The sequence below is a fragment of the Cupressus sempervirens genome, chromosome 5 (assembly GCF_028749045.1).
Source record: "Cupressus sempervirens isolate cs-2001-9-10 chromosome 5, ASM2874904v1, whole genome shotgun sequence".
Lineage (NCBI taxonomy): Eukaryota > Viridiplantae > Streptophyta > Pinopsida > Cupressales > Cupressaceae > Cupressus > Cupressus sempervirens.
Window position 1 is genome coordinate 74,696,227 of NC_143122.1, and position 9,047 is coordinate 74,705,273.

A 9,047-nucleotide genomic window follows, 5' to 3' on the forward strand; every position below is an offset into this window, starting at 1 on the left:
TATCTTATCCATCATCTTCCCTATTTTTATTTCTCATTTTCTCAATATAGCCTTGATATCTAGCTCTATTGCTATCCTTTCTAGTTTACCCCTTGATCTTGATCACATAAATAAAAACATGGTTCTCGTAGACCTCCTAACATGCCTACTCTTTTAGACTACATGCTTCCATGCTATCTCACTTATTGGCTTCCACTACTTATCCTTTATGTTATCTCGCTTATTAGCTTTCATTGCTTATCCTATATGATATCTTTTTTATAATCTTTCACTACTTATCCTATATGATATCTCTCTTATTTTCTTCTACATTTTATCCTATATGTTATCCAACTTATTGGCTTTAACTTCTTGTCCTACATGTTATCACCTTTCCTGGATTTCTTTGCTTGTCCACAAACTGCTCCATATGGCTATCTTTCCCTAGCTTGGAAACTCTTGAGGAGCTGGTCCTTAAGGATCAAATTCACTCAATTTATACTCATTATCTATCCATATCTTATTATCTATCATCTTTCTACTCCATCATGTCCTATACCTTACTTGACATTGGTATAAAATGACGTGATCTTGCTTAAGAGCTAGTCTATCTTGCCAAGTGGTGAAAACTTGGAAATAGGTGCTACTTGAGAGACCCATGTACCCATGTCTATTAGTGTCTTTCTTTGCACTCATGAACCTATTAATTTCATTTTTCTTTTCCTTTCCTCTACTGGAATTGACTCTTGTGTCTAGGTCTAGGGGGCCACAAATTGGTTATTCTTGCTAGGGTCTCTTTGTTGCATTGGTGCTTCTTTGGTAACTCACTACAATAACGCTTCTCAACACTTCCTTAACATCAAGTATTTTTCAACACTTCCTTGAATATCACAGACACACACACACACACACTTAAACATCAAACATTGGTTAAGGTGTGTTAGTTTTATTATACTATGTGTGTTTTCTATGATGTTTTCTTTTTTGAGTGTTCCCTCCCTAATAGTCTCTCAAGGATGTCATGGACTAGAGGACTAGGGACATGGGGCAAGTTTTCTTTTTCTTTCTACCTATGGGTATCCCTAGTTTATCTTAGGTGTATTGAACTTATTTCTTGTCCTACTTGATGTTAATGATTTATAACATATCATTCTTGTCTATTTTTTTGCAAGTGCATAATTATGGCCATCTCAACATTTGATGTCTCAAAACAAGCATAATATTGCTACACTAAACCTATGGAATCTAACTTCACTAGTCATCTTGACCTATATGTATTTGATGCATAGGCTAGGTTCTTGCATACCTATTTGATATAGATCATATTCATATCCTCATAATTTATGCTAGTGATGATTGTATGATCCTCTGATGTCCCTAGTAAGGCTCAATGATAAAACTAGGACCTATCTATACAACCCTTGCAATTGCACCTTTTGCATAATAGCTTTTATTTTAGGATTCATTCTAGCTTAGCTTTGGATTTGAATGTTGAGAGAGTCTTCTTTATCTTTCATTGATGCATTATGTTGGGTGGATATTTTCCAACTGACAATTTTGGGTAAAAATCTAGTCACAAAATAGGATGACCAACCACAACGTGTGAGACAAAGTTGTTGGATACAATTGTTCAATTGTGTGTTTTCTTTGATGTTACACAAATGTCATATCAATTATCAATTAGAGTCTACCGAGCTTAGTTGGTCAGAAAAGCAAAAGACAGAGTCTATCAAGCTCAGATGTTAGCAAAGTGAATTATAGAGTCTACCGAGCTCACTCGGGCACTGAAGACTTCTGTGGTAGAAATCAGTTTCTACCAAGCTCATAAGGTTAGCAAAGGAAAATCAATTCTTACTAAGTTCACTCAGTCTCCAAAGGATTTTTCAAAGTTCATAGTGTTTACCGAGCTTCACTTGGTTAACATTGAAAATTATTTCTAGAGCAGTGTTTACCAAGTAGGGTTGGCCAATGAAAGATGTCATCATTTTGGGAAATAAAGTTTAATTTTTTCATATAATGTTTGTATCTGACTGATGTATTGTTTATTTGTAAATGTAACTTGTAAATGAGCTGACTTGATAATTTGTAATGTATAAATAAGAGGTTAAGTTGTGAATTCAAATGGATGAATGAATGAATGAGCAAGTATGCAAGTGGATTGATTATGAAAAGAGGAAGTGTGAGAAAATTTTGAAGAAGGATTAGATATCCTTGAGGAGCAGCAAAGTTGTATTTGATTAGAGAGGATCTAGTGAAGTAGAATAGAGATCTGTATCAACAAAGTTTAGTTGCATCTCATTCAGGTCACTTATTGTTATTTTCTCACTATTATAGAAATAATTCCTAAATCTCTTAATAGAGTTATTCTAATAGCTATTTTGTAAATCCTCTAACAAGGTGGATAGTTCTACTGAATTGTTCTAAAGTCCTCTAGCAAGGCCACTCCTAGTAGGGTGATTAAATCCTCTAATAGGGTCACATCTAACAGTGTATTTTGTAACCTAATAGGGCTCACTTCAGAAGAGCAAAAATTGGTAATAGGGTTGGCTCCTAACAGGGCTCACTTCAGAAGAGTGAAAATTGGTACCTAGTTACTTGGTGGTTTTTCCCATATTGGGTTTCCACATTAAATCTAGTGTCTCTTGTGTTCATATTATTTCCTTTTGCATGCATGTTAATAATTGTGAATGGTTAAATTTAGTAATAAGTTAATACATAGTTCATCTATTGAGTTACAACATTTTTCTATATAGCTATTGAGTGAACACAGTAACTAATTATTTAAGACATCTAAGAGATTTGTGGATTTGTTTTTGTGGTAATTGATTCACCCCTCCTCTCAGTTACTCCATCTATATTTCCAACAATTGGTATCAGAGCTTTTGGTGCTTGTAGGAAGGATTTCAAGGATCTAAGCTAAAGATCAGGATGTCTTACAAGAGGGAAATTTCAAGGCTTAACAGGGATAAATTTTTAGCATGGAAAGGCCTCATGAGACTCCATCTGGCTTCCATTGGAGACATAGGATTGAAATATCTTGATGAAGCATATGTAACTCCTTTTGGCACATTATCTACTAATGACATTGCTGAGAAGAAGACTCATAACACCATGATGATAGACATTGCATCTACCCTAAGCTATGAAGAATTTGATGATGTCAAGGACTGCAAAACTGCCTTTGAAATGTAGAATAAGCTAAAAGATATCTATGGAGGTGATGATAATGTGAAAAGAGCCAAATCAGAAAGTTTAAGAGGACAATTTGATCAGATGAGGATGAGAGAGGATGAAAAAATTGCCAAATATGTTGAAAGAGTCAAAGTAGTTGTTAGTGCAATCAAGGTTTGTGGAGGAGACATTGAGGAACAAATAGTTGTAGTAAAGTTCTTAGAACATTACTTCCCATTTATGCAATTAGAGTTTCTACAATCCAAGAAAGAAAATGTGAAACAAATCATAAGATAAATTTAGAGGCCATAGTAGAAAGATTGACTACATTTGAGGTAGATAACTATGATAACTATGTTTCAGTTACCAAGAACATTGAATCAACATTTGTAGCCAAGCTTTCACTCAAAGAAAAAGGCAAGAAGATAAAGGATTCTCAGTTAGAAAGTGAAGAAGAATCAAAACAGAGTTTTGACAGTGATCTTGAGGTGGTTGAAGCTCTACTTGCAAGAAAATATTCAAGAGGCAAAAGAAAATACAAAGATAAGGTTCCTCTAATCTATTTTTCTTGTGAGGAAATTGGTCATATTGCTACTAGGTGCCCAAATAAGAAAAACAAGGATGAGAAGAAAGGTTACAAGTGCAATGGCAAGAAAGACTTCAAATCATTCGAGGACAAAGGTAAGAAAACATGTTTCATGGCTAAGGATTCTAATGATTCTGATGATGAAGAAGATAAAATTGTTTACATTGCTATGAAAGATGAATCTGATAATGATGAGGAAATGGCACTTATCTCTCATGTGAGCAAAAATGATACATAGATCATAGATAGTGGTTGCTCTCATCATATGACTGGTGATAAAAAAAAGTTTGAACATTTTGAAGACTATGATGGTGGTAGTGTGAGGTTTGGTAATAATGAACCTTGTTGTATAAAAGGAAGAGGAAGAATCTCACTAACCAAAGAACTTGTATGTGATAATTCATATTGGGTTGAAGGTCTAAAACACAATCTGCTGAGTGTGGCATAGCTACTCAATAATGGATTCAAAGTGGAATTCACGCATGGAAAAGCAAGATTTCTGGATGTCAAAGGAAAGCTAATTGGATTTGGCATTCAAACAAAAGGTAACTTGTTCTATCTTGAACTTGGTGAATGCTCATGATTTATTGCTCAAGTTGAAGCAAGTTGATTATGGCATAGAAGGTTGTGTCATGTGAACTTTGATAACTTGGTGAAAATAATTTTTTTTAGGAAAGTAAGAGGCATTTCTAGTATAAAGAAACTAGAGGTTGGTCTATGCAAAAATTGTCAAATTGGTAAGATGGGAAAGACTAGCTTTAAAAGTAAGAACTATCAGTCTAAAGTAGTTTTAGAAATTGTGCATACTAATTTGTGTGGACCTATTGGAATTGAAAGCTATACTAGAGAAAAGTTCTTCATTCTTTTTGTTGATGATTACTCAAGAATAATGACTGTCATGTACTTGAGAGAGAAATTAGAAGCTTTTGAGAAATTCAAATGGTATTTGGCTAGAGTAGAGAAGGAAATAGGCAAAAGACTGAAATATTCTAGGTCAAATAGAGGTGGTGAATTCATCTCCCATGAGTTCAATAACTTTTTCATTGAAAGGGGAATCAAAAGATAGGTATCAACCCTTGGAACTCCTGAGAAAAATGGAATAGATGAAAGGAGGAACAGATCTATCATGGACTATGCAAGAACTTTAATGATTGAAAAGAACATTGCTATCAAATACTAGAAGGAAGCTATTAGCACTATAGTTCATACCTTAAACTGAGTATAATTAAAGAATGATTCATTCAAAATTCCCTATGAGTTATGGTATGGCTATAAATCCAATGTAAGTTACCTAAAAGTATTTGGAAGCAAATGTTTCATTTTGAAAGAATCTAGAAAAGGTAAATTTGATGTGAAGGGTGATGAAGGAATATTTTTGGGATATTCTTGCAAGAGTAAAGCATATAGATGTTTGAATTTGTCTACTCAAAAAGTCATAGAAAGTGCACATGTGAAAGTTGATGAGTTTTTCGAAAGAACTAAAGAAGAAAGCAAAAAGGAATCATAAGACTATAGAAGATTTGTTATCATTGAACCTGATATAGTGTCAGATACATCTGTCAATCAGGAATCTTCTACTCTCAAGTCTTTAGTAATCGAGTTGCAAGAAGTTCAAATTGAGTTAAAGGAAATTGAGTCACATTATGATGCTACCGAGCCAATGGCTATTGAGTCTAAAGGAGCTAAGAAATAGACAAAACAACCAGAACTTGAAGTTGAAATGCAAGAGGATGACAATACAAATCATTCAAAAGGCAAGGAACCTATACTAGCCAAGTATGTCAGGAGACATCATGCACCAAATCAGATCATTAGAGATAAATCTGAAGGTACTATGACAAGAAGTAAGTTGAAAGGTACTTGTTTACTTGCTGATTTTGAACTTAGAAGTGTCAAAGATGCATTAGAAAATGAAAGTTGGAATAAGGCTATGAATGAACAGATAGAGTAGATAGAGAAGAACAAAAAATGGACTCTTGTACCCAGCCCTAGAGATAAAAATGTGATTGGAACTAAGTGGTTATTTAGAAATAACTTGAATGAATATGGTAAGGTGTCAAGGAACAAAGCTAGACTGGTATGCAAAGGATACTCTCAAGAAGAAAGAATAGACTATGGAGAAACTTTTGCTCCTATTGCAAGATTGGAAGGTGTCAAGACCCTAATTGCATATGTTGCATACAAAGGATTTAAGGTATATTAGATGGATGTTAAGTCAAAATTTCTCAATGGTATACTAGATGAAGAAGTCTACATTGAACAACTTGAAGGTTTTGTTGATCCAGAAAAGAAGGACATGGTCTACAAATTATACAAAGTATTGTATGGTTTGAAACAAGCCCCTAGAGCATGGTATGAAAGATTGCATAACTATCTTATTTAGATTGGTTTTCAAAGAACTAATGATAATTATAGCTTATATATTAAGGAAGGACTAGACAATAAGATTATTTTGGTAGAAATATTTGTGGATGATACTTTGTTCATAGGAAATGATGATCTTTGCAAAGAATCCTCAGAGCAAATGAACAAGGAATTTGAGATGTCAATGTTTGGTGAGATCAAATTCTTTGTTGGTGTTCAAATTCAAAAAAGTAAGAATGACACATACATCACTCAATCTAAATACATGTTAGAAGTTGTAATCTTTCCTTGGTATATTTATAAACCAAGGTTAGAACTCATTTCTTTATTGTTGTAATATATTAGGATATAAGCCAAGGTATCCTAATATATTTCTTTTTTGTCCTTTTTCCACTACATCTTATTTTGTCATCTAGTGGAATATGTGAGGAAAAATATATATTGTAATTTCTAATTTTAGATTATTCCTCCTTAAGAGGAATCTCACACTTGGCCTCACACACATATGAATGGTGGCATTCATAGACATGGGAGTTACATTCTAACTCCTCTCTCTCATCTCTATTTAAGAGATGACCCTCTTCTCTCATTTCACAACAATGAGGTTTCTTCCTCTTCTCAATTATTGTATGAGCATTGCTCTCTATCTCTCTCTTCCTTCTTAGGCTTTTCATGCCTCATTCATAATGTCACAAGGGGTTTTCTTTCCTTTCTCCTTTCCAAATATCTTATCTCATGGTGTTGGAGCTTGAAGCTTTCTCTCTCCTATTTTATGGTAATATCTTTTCATGCATTTACTCAATTAGATTCTTTCCTGGTATTGCTTATTTACAGATTTCTTTTTCCATTTCTAACATGGTATCAGAGCAATTTAATCTTTGTTTTGAGTGGTTGCATGAAGGTACGATTCGAAGGAGACTCTTGAGAGAGATTTCACTAATTTCTTCTTTAATCTTCTTAAGATGGAAGAAATTGAAATTTTTTTTTTGGATTTGGCTGGTTTACCGCCAAACCCGATTAACTTTTGTGTGCTCTAATTTGTGCAGGTTACTTCTTATTTTATATTAGTTTTTCATCTAACCCCCTTTGGCAGGCGTGCCGCCAAAAGGTTTTCCTATCTAGATATCTTTTTTACTATGATCTAATCACTTCCCAACTGCATATTGCATTATTTTTTCTGCCTGTGTTTTTTAACATATAGCTCTCTTTTTAATCTGATTTTGTCAAAAAATTTAGAGTTTGGTCCGGTGAAGGACATGGATGGAGTGTCATAAATGGGATTTAGGAAGGCAATGGGATCTTTGCTTCTTGGCTGAGGTTCATCTAATTTTTTTTATATTACTCATAAGTGACGAACTGATCAAATCAAGTTCCTTTCATTAAAAAAAAATAAAAAAATAAAAAATCCACATTTTTCAAACTCGCGCAACACCAAATTTGTGTTTTGTGGAGTAAATCCGTTAATAGTAACCCAACACTGCCCATTCACCACTCTGTTTGTTTGACTCTGAGGACGCTCCACTTCTTCAAGCGGCGGGAGCTCCAGTAAACCACACGGCTCTTGCTGCAACCTGTCCTTCACGGGGCTTTCATTTTCCTTATCTCCTTCACAAAAGAGGGGAGATCTGCGGATTGGATTCCTGGGCATTTGGAAGCTTAAACTCTCTCCACGCCCTCCCACGATTACCAAAATAGCAGGCAAAGAGGTCGGCCGAAACATTTTCTGAGCAAATCTCTGCGTATTTTAGCTGTTAGATGTTGTATTTTTTGCATTTGGTATTTTGAGCCATCCTTTGGTTTCGTAAGATCCAGTTGTGAAGAAATTTAGTGACGGATCAAAATTTTTTGAGTATTTCTTTTCAGAAGCCCTAAGGACACAACTGTTTTGCGGAAACTATCGCTCGAAGTGCATTGTTGCTGGTTTCAAGATGTTTACCTTGCCAGCTTCATGCCCTCTGCAAGCATATTTCTGCAGAAGTTTTGCATGCAAATAAGCTGTGCTTTCCTTTGATAATGGGATTACCTCGGTTCTTGAAGTAGAGACTGTCGCGGTCAGAACCAACATCTCCTACATCACTTTCTCGATTGGCCTCCTCTTCAAAGAAACAATTATTTGTGTCGTCGCCTTCAGCCACCACCGCCAAAGACATTCCTTCCATGGAAAACCCCGAGTCCTCTTCATCCTCCATTTTGCGCCATGCCAGGTCGAATCCTGGAAGTCCTAGCTACGAATTTGACAAGCTTGTGAGGGATCTAGAAAAGGTTTTCAAGAAATTCGACTGCAACGACGATGGAAAGATTACATGGGTGGACCTAGGCTCCATAATGGGATCTCTGGGCTACAATGCCACCGAAGAAGAGTTGCACAGAATGATTAGAGAAGCGGATTGCGACGGCGACGACTTCATCGACTTGCAAGAATTTATTGAGCTAAAAACCAAATGCGTCGATTCTGTCGGCAGCCTCAAAGACTTGAAGGACGCCTTCCAGATCTTTGATCTCAATGGAAACGGTGCCATTTCAACAGATGAGCTTCACAAGGTTCTCAGGAATCTTGGGGAGGAGAGCACCATGGAGGATTGTGAGTTGATGATTCGAGGTGCGGATTGTGACAGCAATGGCACCATTGATTTTGAGGAGTTCAAGATTATGATGTTGAGCTCAGTATGATCGGACTTTAACCAGTATCAGTTTTCTTCTTCCTTTATTTAGATGTTGCAGTGTCTATTGTAATGATTTCTTGTCTTTTCATGCAAGATTCCTTTTCTTTTTTTAGCTCTTGATAGAGGTATCATTTACTTTTATTATTGCGTCTTGTCAACCTATTTTTGGCAGGTAATCATTCATTGTCAAGCTTTTATTCAAAATTCTTTTAGAAAAGTTTCTTAACTCTTTTTAGTATATTCTTATCTGCCAAATCTGACCCCTATTATTAATTACTAAGTTT

At 35.2% G+C, this 9,047-nt stretch overlaps 1 pseudogene; it reads left to right on the forward strand.

Annotated features, from left to right (window-relative positions):
- Positions 1-8,113: 8,113 nt before the first annotated feature.
- LOC149554620 (putative calcium-binding protein CML25 pseudogene) lies at positions 8,114-8,770 on the forward strand (annotated as a pseudogene).
- The last annotated feature ends 277 nt before the right edge of the window (positions 8,771-9,047 follow it).